This window comes from Neopsephotus bourkii, unplaced genomic scaffold (assembly GCF_033783945.1).
Source record: "Neopsephotus bourkii isolate Nb327-2 ecotype Australia unplaced genomic scaffold, CSIRO-AGI_Nbou_v1 NB_991, whole genome shotgun sequence".
Lineage (NCBI taxonomy): Eukaryota > Metazoa > Chordata > Aves > Psittaciformes > Psittacidae > Neopsephotus > Neopsephotus bourkii.
The window spans coordinates 1,023,505-1,039,035 of NW_026901483.1; the positions used below are offsets into that span (position 1 = coordinate 1,023,505).

The 15,531-nt window shown below is 36.9% G+C and overlaps 1 long non-coding RNA gene across 1 annotated transcript in view; it reads right to left on the reverse strand.

The window, feature by feature from the left end:
• Positions 1 to 202: 202 nt before the first annotated feature.
• LOC133215623 (uncharacterized) overlaps positions 203 to 15,531 on the reverse strand; it is a 77,237-nt gene continuing 61,908 nt past the window's right edge. Inside the window, exon 3 of the long non-coding RNA XR_009726434.1 lies at positions 203 to 260. This is a non-coding gene — a long non-coding RNA (uncharacterized LOC133215623). The remainder of the gene's footprint in view (positions 261 to 15,531) is intronic.

Sequence of the window (15,531 nt, forward strand, 5' to 3'; positions counted from 1 at the left end):
GCCAAAAAACATACAGCCAGCTCAAAATATCTGTGAAAATGTCAGGGAAGTCAGAGTCCTTAAACACATTAAGACAGTTAATTTTTAATTTTAACTTTTAAGCATATTTTAAATGTGCAGTAACAGCTAATTTTATACTTTATCATCAAGAAATTGGGATGATTTTTCCCTGCTGTAGAATATCTTGTATTTATCACGTACATGGCTATACCCACTGGTGAAGAGAGAAGATACGTTTCTTCTGATACTCTGCATTTCTCCTATTGCAAAATAAATAGTAGAGTTAATAGACAACAATGGCCATAAACTATAAACATAAGCACTAACAAGAGTGACTGCCGAGGTCATCAATTTCAGGCTCCTTTTGTGCTGTACCATATACTTCATATTTGATGCACTGCTGCTGCTCCTCAAATAACATGCTGCCTAATGTTACTGAATTCTCTCAACACCAGTTAAGGCTTTTGAGAACCACTGATATTATTAAGATGGGATTGTCCACTTTTGATGACTAAAAACCTTCTCAATGAGCACTCAAATACATTCATGTCCAGTGAACATTCTTCATGATTCACAAACACTATAAGGTTTAAAGCAGTTGAACATGTAAAAAATTTAAACACCAGGTAAACAACTTGAAAACATCTTGATTTACTAATAACAGAAAATATGAGAGGTATTTCTTAATGTCTGTGCTTATTGTGCTGCTTTAGAGAGCAGTGTGCTAAGTGTTATTCAAAGCAAGATTTTGGTGGATTTTAAGGAACTCCATCATCCTCAATGGAACTTAACTCCCGTAATCTACAATTGTAGGTAAGATTTGCTGGGATATGTATAGATAGCTATCCTGACATTTGGAAATTTTGCGTTTTAATGTCACATTTCTATATTTCAGCAATTATTTTACCCATTAATTTTCATCTTTCCGTAGAGGAATATTTCCAACTGATGCTTCTTACATGTATTTCTGTCACACGTAAGATTTTAATGACAAGCAGCAAAGAAAAAGAAAGTCAGTTCACAAAGGATTCAAACTGTGCTGCATTCCCTTTCTTTGTGAATGACCTGATACACAGTCTCCAACGCAGATAAACGTCTCATCCGGAACTACTGAATCAGTATATTTTGATATGAGTATTTGCTTCCTCTTTACCCTCACACTATTAGGGGGATCACACAAATCTGCTTTCCATGATTTTCATAAGAGTGAAGTAAAACAGAGTTATGAGAGACTGATTCTTTTAAGCAGACTGCTTCTTTTGCATGATTTACTTAAAGTCCTAACTAAGGCATGACAGTGCACACACAGAGAATTGGATAATTCCATTGAACTAGAAAGGCAGGGTTTGATTTTCTTCATCACCCTAGCAGATGATTGCTGAAGAAAAGTTGTTTATAATTTAAAGTTACTTATGTTACTTGTTTGCATTCGAACCTTCAGCTACTTTTCAATGTTTTATTGTTAGTTCTATTTCATTATTTCATACTACCAATATTAACCATTGATATAAAACACTGATAAACCTAAAAGGGAAAAAACCCAGCTCAACAACTTCATGTATAATTTCAAATGCTATGGCTACGGTAATAGTACCTTCAGAGGATTCAGCATATTTAAAGCATGTTCTCCATATTTAAAAATGCCTACTGTTCATCAAGCTGTGTCCTTCCAAGCAGTCTTCAACTTATTCCCTAAAATGGTTTCTATAATTTCATCCATGGCTTATGGTAGACAGACTGAAATGAACCTGTAACTGCATGTATTTGCTTTGTATAGTAAGTGAATGAACATAGTGTGGTGGTGCAAAAATAACTTGCAGCAAGAGCCTTCTGCATGTTTTCCATCAGAAGCCTCATTTATGTAATTATCTTCAGAAACTGCTAAAAATTGAGACTGCAAAGGATAATATTTTTAAGTCATTTGAAATACTGTTTAATGATACTTCTTGATTAGAGAAACAAATAACGCTTAAGCTTTAGCTGCATTACTTAACTTCATAATATCCAAGAGTTAGCCTTTATTAAGTACTGTTTTCCATGTGTTTTAACTTTGTAACTGTATTTGTAAACTTTTAACTTCCACATTACAGACTCACAGTAAGCAAATGTACGTGGAGTCAATCTGCCTGTAAGTTAAAGAGTGATTCTCTCAAAAGCCCTTAATCTCTTTAAAGGAGATAAATATCTTTTAAAGAATGGACATGGTTCTGCAAATACATTTTTGGAACACATGGAAATTTTCCAGTAGAGCTATGGCAGCCACTCCTGTGCTTTCCAGTATCCAAGCTAAAGAGCTGCACATCCATCTGTTACAGAAAGATATCGCAGAAAATAGGTATAATTGATTGATGCTTGGATTGCTGCAGTTACCAATAATAAAAAAGGTACAGTGATTACAGTGATTAATAAGTGATTTTCCCATCATCACACAGCTGCAAGCTTCCTCTGTGGCTTCTCTACTGGCCAAGAAGTAAGAATTCCCCCTATGCATTCTTTCACTGGATAGATAGATTCACTGACTAGTTAGATGACTAACCTACTCTGTTCTTCTCATTCCCTGCCACCCCCAGTCCTGTTAACCTATCTTCATGAAACTCTCAGCAATGTTATTTTTCTTGAGATTTCTGCTGCTAACAAAGGTCTGTGGAGAGAATGTGGAGGGATATACAGGCAAACACCCTGAATAGACAAGAGCTGGTGTCAGGACAAGGGGAGTATGCTTACATTCCCTATGTAGGAAAAGGACAATTATGCAAGACTACAAAATTAGAAGAAATTAAGTGTGTCTTTCTGAGTATGTGCAAGACACGCTTGAACTGAATAGTATCATATTAGAGAGAAACACAAGCTAATAATTGCACATAACCATTCTCTTTCTTATTTTTCTTTCCATCCTTCTTTGTGTCTCTTTCTGAATGTGTAAAGTAGAATATGTGTGTGTTTGATAACTTTTGTTTTCCAGCTCCATAACAGCATGAACACTGTATATGAGCATTTAAATATGCCACTTTAGTAGTTGGGTCCAAATCTGAATATATATCTATGGCTTGGACCCCTGTTGCTTAAAGCTATTTGCACTCAGATCAAATTCTGACCCTCAGAAATGGAAGTATTTATGTTGAAAAAGAACCGAATAAAATATTTATAAAGCTATTGTTACAAACCAGGAAAATTATGATATAAATATGATTACACTGTATAAATCAGATAAAATCTACACAATCTGTGTTTCTTTAAAGAAACACAAATGATTTTGTTTCTGAAGTACACATAAAAAGAATTTCAATAATGTTTTTTCAGACTTTATTGCTAAGGGATAAAAGGAAAGCTTTTCCCTGGTTGCAATGTTTTCTTTATAAAAGCATTATTTCAGACAAATTTAAAGTTCCCACAAAGGACTGATATGTTTTGAATGGTTTTGATTACCTAGAGGAATGATACGCCATTTTTTGAGATCCCAGTGTGACTTTATTTTCTGGACAACTCAGTTATTCTCTCATCCTCTGACCTTATTATGATATTGTTTTTCCCTTCTCTTCACTACACCATTCTATGAGAAAGCTCTGTATAAATTTGATTCAAATCTTGTTCACATACAATATCTGCAACGTAGTCAACTTCACAACACATGAAGGGATCAATTTCTTTTCCCTTATACCTCAGTTCTTATTTTGGTACAACATTATCCATTTGTTATTAGTTTCCCAAATGTGAACTTACACAAAATACCCATATAAACAATAAAACCCAAACCCACAAATCCCAAACTAAAATCAATTTTATCCACATCAACTACAGGATAAATTTTTTGTTTCCTGTGTTGGCTTGTCTTTTTTTTTTTTTTTAATGTATCAATTTAAATGCAGATGGACAAGGAGAAAGAGTATTTCTTCCACTACATCCACTGTGTACATCCACAGTGATGACAAGATGATCCAGACATTGTGGAGTGTGTCTCTTGTTTGGTCAGGAAGCTCTGAGTAGTTTCCTATTGATTATCTGTTCCTTTATGTAACTTTTTAATGTTAAAATCAGTGGAAATATTTAATAAGTCTGAAATAATTATAGATTATAATATGTCTGCAAGTAGATAGTTGCTAATTTAAAGATATCCATCACATGTATAGGTTAGATTTGAATATACTACTTTTATTGTATTAGGGAAAAAAATTGAGTTTGTGGGGCTGTCTTGATTTTGATTACAAGGCAATGGAGGTTATGATGTCTCATCCTTATTTGCATATTAGAATATCTGATAGCATGTGGTGAGTCAGCCAACACTAAATTAAAACTGTTCATAAACAAGGAGGAATTAAAAAATCAAAAATGACTGAGATGTGCCAGAGCTACCATGCAGCTGTATTCTGGAGCTAAACATAAAGTTAGTAACAGATAGCTTCCTATTTCTGTTTGCCCTGGAAGGTGCTGGTTCATTGTGAACTCTGTAAAAAAAGGCACCCAGATTCTGTAAGGCTATTTATTAGAGCTAATACATTAAGAAGAGAATAACACTGATAGTCTTATACCACTTTAGATGCTCGGAGCCCCCAGCGGTGTAGCATTGAACAGAACTCACATGCAACATGCCATGCAGACCCTGTCCACAGCAGACAGTCTCCCCTTTCAGTGTTTCAAGCTGTTACAGGGTCCTCCGACAAGAAAACAACTCCATTAATAAACTCTGCAGCCAAACAGAAATGATGTTCTCACAACTTCTTGCTGCCCTGTTAGCTAAAGGCCAGGCCATGTGGGTGATGTGACCACCAGTACCAAGTGGTAGTTGCCAGCAGCTTCCCTGGAGCAGAAAGCGGTGACCCTGTGGCCAGGAGACCTGTGCAGCATAACCTGTGTGGCACAGCACCGAGCAGGCCTGGGCCTGCATGGGTGACCTGTTATGTGGATCACTATCTCCTCAGTTTACAGTAGTCTTCCGGCCAGGATCTCTGCAAGTGTCTACATTTTTTTTAACACCTTACAATGCAGCTACCTCTTACTATATAATATCATAAATGGTTCTCTTATGTATAGACTTCTTGCAGAAAAATGCGGTTCTAGAAAATAGCACTTTGCATATGATTAGTATCCTATTGCCACACATTTACTTAAAACATAATTGTGCTGCCACTGTTGAGCCTGGACAGTACTTTTCTCTGCAAACATCTTATTCATTTCATTCCTTTTTGGCAGCACAGTCTCCCAAGAGTTTTTTCAGAACTTTTGAAGCTGCAGCCCTTCTTCATTCCTTGGGTGTAATCATGCATGTTATGATGAACCAGAGTGGGATGGATATGCTAAGAAGGGGGGGGGGAAGGGAAGAAATATACAGAGATTTCTCCAGAAAACCAAAAACCAGGTATGATTTTGGTTATCGCAGACACAGATGTAAGCAAAGCTAATTACAGGACTGTATTATTGTACAACTAAGAGGACAATACTTGAAGAATTCCAAGACAGTCTTGACAAGACAGCCTTCTCCATAACCTTGTCTTGGTGGTTTTACCACTAGGAGAGGGAACTTAGCCTTCATAAGTAAGACCCGGTAAGTAAGATGGACAAGTGACAGCATTGGACTTACTGTGAATACATTAGCTTTTTCAGGAGGTCTCTCACATGTCAGTAAGAAGACGACAACTACCTCAAGGCAGTGACAGCCTAAATCAGACAATGCAGCTGAAAAATTTAATGTCTTAGGCAAACCAAAGGAGGTCAAAACTCAGCAACAGTGAGGACAAGTTATCTTACGTGGTTGGTAGGCTTCATGGAAGAAATAAGTTTATGTATGGGCTGCCTCCTCTAATTCTGAATTCTCAGAGTTTATGAAAGATGGTTCATCTGCTAACAGCCTGCAGGGATTTGGTAAAACACCTACAGCATCAAACTGAAAAATAATTGAAATAAATAAAGTACTACCTGGCACTACCCTTGTTTATTCTATGCAGCTGATATTAACATTCTGATGTCTTATGCTCGTAATGCATAATAAGAAATGAAAATGTCATAAAATCAATACTTTGTAACAGCAGAGGGAAATGTCACAAATTATCCCATTCTCATTATAGTTTTCAGACAGTAATTTCAGAAGCCTCCAAGGGATTAGGAAAGCTGAGTATATTTTGCTCTTCCCTCAGATGTCAGTTTTATTGTACATGATCTAGGCAGTGAAGGTTCTCTGCACAGGAAGAAGTTAGAAATCAATTGTGTTGCCGATGAGATTCTTTCGCAAGGCTGTTAGCTGCCTGTGTAGGTGTGAAACTACCAAATTCCATGACCCTGCTTGAATTACTTTGAAACAGAAAATTACAATCTATCCTCTTAACGTGGTACAGAAGCAGGCTGTATGCACATGCACAATGGAGAGTTGTGCTGCTAATAAGCAAAATCTGCACATTCTGAAGATATTAATTATATACAGCAGATCTCACAACTCTCAGAAGTTTTATGAGGAGTGCAGGTTTTTGGCTTGTGTATTTTTTAAACTAGGGATTAGAGTCTGCCTGACCCTGCCTATATAAGAACGATCCCGGAAGAAATGGGTTGTCATAATCCCAGTGATGGCATTTGCAAGTCCACTTGTACCACTGCTGTGGTAGTGGATGCTCCAGCTAGATTAAAGTGAAGCTCAGAACTGTGAATAAATGTTACCAAGTTGATTCACTTGCTGTTTTACTACTGATCCTAATCCTCTGATCAATCATGCTTCATACATGTTAGCTTGTATTCAAACTCTTTTGGAGACAATCAGGCTCAAAATACAGTGAAGTACAGAGTCTGTTGTCACAGACAACATGGAAGGCCAAGCCCACCTGCATCACTTGGCCTTACAACAAGGACTTACTTCTTGTAGTACATAATAAAAACAGATGCAGCCACTCATTTCACATGAGCCAGAACCCCAGGATATTTTCTATCATATTAAGAAATCTTAAGAAAGTCATTCTGTGGGAGTCAAATAGATGTTATGGGACACTACACACATCAACAATTCTTTAACCCCAAAGTGTGAGTTATACCAATTAAAAACAAAATAAATCAAAACACAGAAAAACTCACTATCAACTACAACAACAGAACAAACAAAAAGAAAAAAAGAAAGAAAAAACAAACAGGCATCAGGGCTAATTTTAATTATGTCTATACATAAAATATAAACTCACTGAAGTAGTCTAGAAAAGGATACTACTTTTTGGCTAAACCTCAAGAAATAAGAATGAGTGAAATCTAAGTCTTTCATTGTGAAATATCTCCGGTTTTGATCCAGAATGCAAAGCAGATACTTTTGCCAAATATTATGCCATGCTTCTTCACCAAAATATAAACTACTGTGAAATCATAGAATTACAGAACAGTTAGGGCTGGAAATAGATCGAGCTAAGAGAATACAACTCATACAAATATGAAAAGGCTGTGATTTTTAATAGCATCTCTTTCCCAACAAAATTTTATACAGAAAATTTAGTACTTATTAGACTGTAAGACTCTGAAAGTTCAGATGGCCTCATAGTGTTAAAATAATTTGGGTGGGATCAAAGGTTCTCTGTAAGGGAAAGTCTCAGTGGGTTACTATAGAGATAATTCACAGTTTACACCTGAGACCTCTAAATGGCTCTGAAGCTCAATACAATATATTATTTCTTTGAAAAGCCCACTTTCCAAATAAAGGATATATTAATAAAATATACATTAGATTATATATGATTTATTATATATGATTTTAATAATGCTGAAGTACACTGGAAGCTGGAGTCAAATTCAATACCAAGTCCTCACTGTACATTAATATGGCCACATTCCATTTGTTACAGAGAGTGTCTGAACTGTCAGAACAACAGCACACCTCATGCACGAGGGCCAGCTTTGCATGTCAGGCATACTCCTTGTTAGGGTAAAACCCCAAGTGTACTATTCCTCTGCCCTATCAGCTGCTTATGGAAAGGAAGAAACATTAGGTACCCTCCAACTAGTGAATAATCAGAGCATACCTGGCTGCATCTCTGCTCAACAGTGTAATTGTAAAAAGAGCAGCAAAGAACAACTAATAAATTAATGTTCTGCTGTATTTAAATGCTCTTTTGTTAGCACAGAATACTGAAGAGCCAAATTCTAATCTCAGTCCACCCATTTGGAAGCACTTACATGACAAAGATTAACATAGTCAATATCCCAGACCTTGCCTGTAAGAATAAAGGCCAAACTCTCTCAGTGGGCTGAAAGAGCCAACACCCACCCTCTGCCCACACGAATGAAAAATAAGTTTTTTTCATTAATTAGACAAATGTATTCATCAGTCATTTCTGAACATTATGCACTTGGAATGCATGAATGAGAAACATACTAAGCGTAGGTAACTGCAATAGTGAGCACAATGGCTCGCAAGAGAAGTATCAGAGGAAAATGACAGCAGCTATAATTCATTTCAGTATTTATATTTTCTTATTTCAAAATGGTATCTTATTTATACAAACAAAAGTAACTCAGCAGCTGAGGAAAGAAACCCAACTTGGGTTTTATTTACTCTAGAGGAAACATTGTAGAAAAAGCTCCTTTCCTTGAAAGTCTGCATTTTTCTTTTTCTATCGGCTCCAGATCAATCCCCTATGTTTTTATTTCCCCATGAGTTGTGTTCAGGCATGTGTGCTTGCAAGGATTTATGTGCCACTATGTATTAAAAAAAAAAAAAAAGGTCAGAAAATGCACTGTAATAGAGGACACCTTTTTCTCTGGGAGATGATTCTGTAAGTTACTGAAATCCGTTCAGGAGGGTACCCCACTTTCAGTACTGTCCAAGGCTGTTTGTGGAGATACTTCCTAGTATGTATTCCATATATTAAAACTTTATGAGTAGTGAAAAGTCATTTTGCACAAAGGATACAATCGTCTCTCTCATTATGGAGACCCCCCCTCACATGCAGGTGAGTGAAATCCAGGCTACAGTACAATGTTTCCATGGGCTTTAATTTCACATGGTGTGCTTGCCGACCACTTATGATGCTTGAGAAGCCAGCCTTGTTGATGCGATTAGAAGGCTATGGCACATAACAGAGTTGGCCTGCATTACAAGGACATTTATACAACATATATTCCTTTCAAGTGTGACACAAGTACCTCAAGGCAGCTTTGCTGCATCCTTCAGGAAAGCTGGATTTTTTAAAAAATATTTTTATGTTTTCCTTTAATCTCAGGTTTTGGGTTGGTTGGTGGCTTTTTCCCTCAGGCACTTGGCAGCACATCAACTCAGAAACTGGACCATTTCCATGATCTTTAGATTCTCAATGAAGTAAAGTTTGGATTTCCTGGTTTGCTCATTCCTCTGCATTAGTTTCTTTCATTTCTGATTGTATTAGTGCTATTAGAGTTTTCCTTTCACACTGTAACCCCAGGATTTATCAAATTAAATGCTGTTTAGAGGGTTTGGGATTTGAGTTATGACTCCTATTGCTGATGTCCTGAAGTATTCCAGCTGAATGCCAACTTATTAATCCTTAGCAATTATTTAAATCTTAAAGATGTCAAGCAGTTAATGAACAAAAATGTGGAGCATAGCATTTGGCTAAATAGATGCACACTGGAACAGCAAGGTAAACGTGAGCTCCTCAAAGTGCAAAGACTTGACGGCTCAATTATATCCCCAAAGTGACTTTGAATATGCTTATAGATTTGTTTTCTTGAGCTTGCTTTTGAATATGACTCTGCTACACATCAAAAATACATAATTAGTATGTGTGATTTCAACATGTCCAACACCTGTAGAATATGGACAGTCTGGCTCTGCAGTTATGTAAATGCTGTGCAATGACCTTAAATTTGGAGGGCCAACTGCCAGAAAAAGAAATCTTTAATTTCACTGACTCATTAAACTAAACTCATTTTTCAACAAAAATAATCATGTGTTAATCACTGGATGTTCTTGAATTTTAGGAGACTGAGAAGATTTGTAAATAATTAGAGTTCAGAGCTGTTCTTTTGAACTAGAACATTTTCAACATTTCATATATGCTACATTTACAATCCCGTTGAACATAAAGTTTTGAAACAGCAGGCAAAACCAGGTAAAGATATGAGTGATGCTGAGAGTTGCATACTGTTTGCCAAAAGATATGTAGCAATTTTAGTAATTTACTTTCAAAGTAAAAGTCCATAGATGAAGAATATATTATAATGACTAAGGTAAATCCACAAGAAAAGCTTAGGAGATTGCAGAACTAATTGTGATTGTTTTTTACTTTTATACTGACCACATATCCACATTGTGTCCTGAAGTAAATGTAATGTAAGTGTTAGAGTTGTTGAATATGATTCACTGATTCAAGATAGAAAGGAGATGAACAAGAGAATCTGCTGCAAGAGATAAACAAAATCTCAGTAGGAAGAAAATCCAGATGAATAGGGGCACCATCTGTTCTCCTACAGTTGTTCTTAGATTCATCACTGAACTAATTATTGCTACTAAAGTACAGATGCACCAATCGCACCATGCAGACCATGGAGAAACGGGTAATCTTTGATCTAAACCAGAATGTTTCTCTGTGCTCAATTCCTCCTTTTTCCAGTTTACCCATCTTTCTCTGATTCTTCTAGAAAAATAAAAATAAGATGTCTTATTTCAGAATGCTCTAATATTATTTATGAATTCCCATCAACCAAAGTGAATTTATGATTTTCGATTAACCAAAGTGAATTTAGGAATTTAGACATACCCTGGTAAAACTTAGGCTACAATCTAATGAAATTATTAACATCAGGTAAATCTGAGCTAAAAAGAAACTGAAGCTTCCCTGAGAGGTAGACATTTTTTCACATGAAGTTATATAGACAGACTTCAGAATTGTCTTCAGACCTTACTACCCACCTAAATTATTCTGTCCTTTGTATTACTTCACATTGTAAGCAACTATAATGTGCCAACTAGGTACACATCCATCAGAAAGCAGTCTGGCAGTGTCAGAAGTCTGTGTTACGAGTTCTATCTTTTAATCTTCCTCTTTTTTTCCACCAAAAGATGACTTAAGTGGTGATCCGTGACCAACAAAGTTTCCTGAAAGCCAGCCACAGTGCTCTTGTAAAGGAATACCAAATAGGTAACCTCTCTGATGTTAAATTTTGTATAACTATTGATATCTTTTGGAAAACCTAAGTCCAGACCCTGCACACATCCCTAAGCAGAATGATTTCTGATCACAATCTGGCTCCAAACTTTATTTTTTGGAACTGCTCCTGCTCTTACTCTAAGATATTTCACTGTATGCCTCGTGAGAAATAACAGCAAGATCTATATGTCACTTCCCAAAGAAAAACTCTTGAAGACCTTTTTGTAAGACAGTGCCTTACTAACACAGACATCTGTGCTAATCAGTGCTGAACTTTAGAACTGATTTGTTTTGTTTAATACAAACCCCTGTGGTTTGGGAAGGTGCAGGTTTTAAAGATTTAGTTTGCACACCCTTTGTTTCTTTGAAGTCATCTGTAAGACTGCCCACTGATCTCTTGCTTTCCGTTATCACTTTTTGCATTGCAAGTGATACTGCTGACTGATTTCTATATAAAACAAAACTGCAGTGAACTTGAATATGAAAAAGGGAATAGGTGATAAAGAGAATATTATGTTGCATTAGATGGCAAGAAGATAAGCCAACTTCAAAGATTAAACCAAGATCATTATGTGAGCTTCTTTTGTTGAATAAATGATATTTAGAAGAACAGAAATGGGAAGCAGAGTATACAAGTAAGCACTATAAAAATACAGTAATTTGTTACAAAAAATATTACACAAATCTGTATGTTATTTATTTCTTTAAACATTTAAACTGTGTAAATGTGATATTTTGAAAAAATTAATTGCACCTTCTATAAACTGAAATGCTGTGTGAAAATTTCTGGTCTTGGCCACAGTTTCTTTCATCTACCTTTATCCTCAGCCAACATCGTCTCCGCCTTTTTTACCCCTGACACTATAATCTTCAGCTAAGCCGACTGGTCATACCACTGTATGGATTTTTAATTTCATTTCTGAAAAAGGCGAAAACTGCTTACACAGATGCTTGCAAAACAACATACAATTTTAGCTTGATTTATTGACAGTTTGCATTCCTTCTGTAGGAAAGATTCTGGCACAGTGAGTAACGAAGGCAAAATTAGAGTACTTCTACATAAAGCAGGAGGGGGCATGTGACAGCCCCATAGCAGAAGACGCCTGATGAGGCACCAGACTTCAAGAGATACAATATTTACATCACATAATGAACAAGTATTTCTGTAAATTAACTTGAAGCATTATATGAGATGCATGGTGTTAGAAATAATATTTAGTGTTCTATTTTAAAGGCCTGCTTACATTCTGGAAGAGTTTAAAGATTGTGGCCTTAATATCCAGCCTTCTCAATAGCCTTTAAACACAGAGCATTAGGCTATGAAACACATTCAGAAGCTGGAAAAGAAGTCCTGGCAATGCAACCAGCAGTCAGAAGAAAATACACCACTCTGTCCATTAAAGAATCATGTTAGATATAGAGCAGAACACATGTAAGTGATGGTGGTCCAGTCTGTTTTCCAAAGATAATATAATTCAAAATGCCTAATATATTCAACTATATTTTTTCTTAAAGTTCGATCCAACGCTGCCCAAATGGAAATGGCTTGTTGGAATTGCTGGGAGCCTTTGAATACAAGCAATATTTTATTAGATGTTTTGATATATTTCTTCCATTTGGAATTAAACCAAAGTGTTGCTTGATGTCAAGAACACTTACTAGGCAATCACTTTACAGAGCGTGCTACTATTACTATTTTGGTCTTCCTGCTACCTAGAAAGACAGAACAAAAATACACTGCAACTGACTAACTACTGAAGTTGCCACTTCCAATTAATTTTGAACACTGCTCGTTTTCCTATTTATAAATTCTTAAAAAAATTGGGATGATCTGATGACAGCAGCAAGCTTGGAACTGATGTGGATGGCAGATGAGGAGAAAGAAATGGAGAATTCCTTTCTTACCCAACAAGACAAGCTCTGACTGTGCTGATAGCAGTTCTTGCAATGGCACAGTGATGCTTCACCCACAGTCATTAACTTGAAGCACATACTGATGAGATGTTCCAGTTCTAGAGTTAATGCAGCCAGTGGAGCTTTGGGATTCCTGTACTACATGTAGTAATAATAACCAACAGCTTTGACCTCTATAGAGGCACTGAAATTTCTCTGAACTGGAACAAAGCAGCTACCACAAAATCTGAGAGCAGTTCAAAACAGAAATAAGAAAAAAAGTATCTGTGATTGTGGACAGATAAATCCGAAATGCTGCTCAACATGTCAGAAAAAAAGAGGAAAACAAACCCCATAAAGGATAAGATTTATTCATTGCTGGCACAATTTATTCATTATAGCTCCAAGCTGCTGGCGCGACCTGAGTGAATTATAATAATTCTTTAGAACTGACAACAAGGAGAGGCAAACAAGAGATGTTGGGAATTTGTAAGAGTAGTTTGTTTTAAGAAAATATTCCCATTTTTCATATCTATTAAGGTTGCACCCAGTGAATTCAGATGCAAATATGAACACTACAAAAATAGTCTACAAAAGTCAAAGTTCAGGTTGAAGATTGAGCATGAGGAAGATCAGCATTCCTACATGGTTCTTCTAATGAAGCTTATTAACTAACAATAAGCCTAACTATACAAGTATGCATATAGCATATGCACACTGCTGCACTTACAAACGTAAGTGTAAGAAACAGAAACATTAAATAATAGATGAAAACTCCACCTGGGCACTGAAATGTTTGATCTTCATTTAGATTAAAAGAAATCTTGCGGTATGCATTAATTTCTAAATGAAAATATAAAATTGGTGTTCAAAACTCCAACAGTAATCAAGACTCCTGGGTTGGAGCAATCCCAGGCACAGCTACAGGCTCGGCAGAGAAGAGATTCAGAGCAGCCCTGCGGAGAAGGACTTGGGGGTGCTGGTCGATGAGAAAATGAACATGAGCCGGCTTCAGTGTGTGCTAGCAGCCCAGAAAGCCAACCGTATCCTGGGCTGCATCAAGAGGAGTGTGACCAGCACATCGAAGGAGGTGATCCTGCCCCTTTACTCTGCTCTCGTGAGACCTCACTTGGAGTATTGTGTGCAGTTCTGGTGTCCTCAACATAAAAGGACATGGAACTGTTGGAACAAGGCCAGAAAAGGGCCAAGAGAATGATCAGGGGACTGGAGCACATTCCATATGAAGATAGGCTGAGCAAGTTGGGGCTGTTCAGCCTGGAGAAGAGAAGGCTGCGTGAAGACCTCAGAGCAGCCTTCCAGTATCTGAAGGGGGCTTATAGGGATGCTGGGGAGGGACTCTTCATTTGGGACTGTAGTGATAGGACAAGGGGTAACGGGTTAAAACTTAAACTGGGGAAGTTTAGATTGGATATAAGGAGGAGATTCTTTCCTGTTAGGCTGGTGAGGCACTGGAATGGGTTGCCCAGGGAGGTTGCGAATGCTCCATCCCTGGCAGTGTTCAAGGCCAGGTTGGACGAGGCCTTGGGCAATATGGTTTAGAGTGAGGTGTCCCTGCCCATGGCATGGGGGTTGGAACTTGATGATCTTAAGGTACTTTCCCAGCCTAACTATTCTATGATTCTATGATAGTAAAGATGGAGTTGTATAGGCTACAGCATGGAGAAGGTAGAAATACAATTCACTTAACCATACTGACAACAAAAACAAGCTGACTGCTTTTTTTTTTCCTGCTGAGCCTTGTATGAGCTCTAAGGATGACTGTCTTCCCAATTAATTCTGTCCTATTACATTTCTTTCCTTGACAGAAGGTCCAAGCTATCATTCCACTGATCGACTGCTTGATGTTCTGCACCAGATCTTGTAGCAGCCATTAGCATTACAGAGGCCCTCAAATAACTTTGGTCAATCAATGTAAAACATGACCAAATTTTAATTACTGCATTTAGCCTGCCTAAAACATACAAAGCTCTGAAAAAAAAGAGATTGTACTTTACTAGTATTATTGATGTGCTGTTCTGCAAGTTCTGATGCCTAATGGAGTAATTTTAAAACCAGCTTGAATTCTTGTACACAATGCTACATCATTTTAAATGTCCCAGCTTTACCTTTTTGGAAAATGCATTCACCCAACATACAGACATAAAAATGTGCCCTCAATCACTTGAGAATTGTTTTTAAAAGCATCTTGAAAAGGAGGCTATAACATACCAGATCTCATAACAAAACCAAATTAAACCCCAGAAGTACAATAAAAATTAAACCAGGTATATACGAACCCATAGACAGATAAGGCTCATCAGAGCAAAGGTTCATCTAAAGAAGTATATGTTTACCCTGACAGTCTCCTTCTTCTCTTGGAAAGAAGGAATTAAGGGGGAAAAAATTCTCCCCTCAATTTTTCTATTTTTCTATTATTTTGGAATCTCTTATCTTCCCCAGTCTTGTCAGAAAAATAACTCAAATACCAAAGCTGTATTTCTATCCTAGTACATTGTTGCCTAGTTATATTTGGTATCTATCCATATGTCAGCTT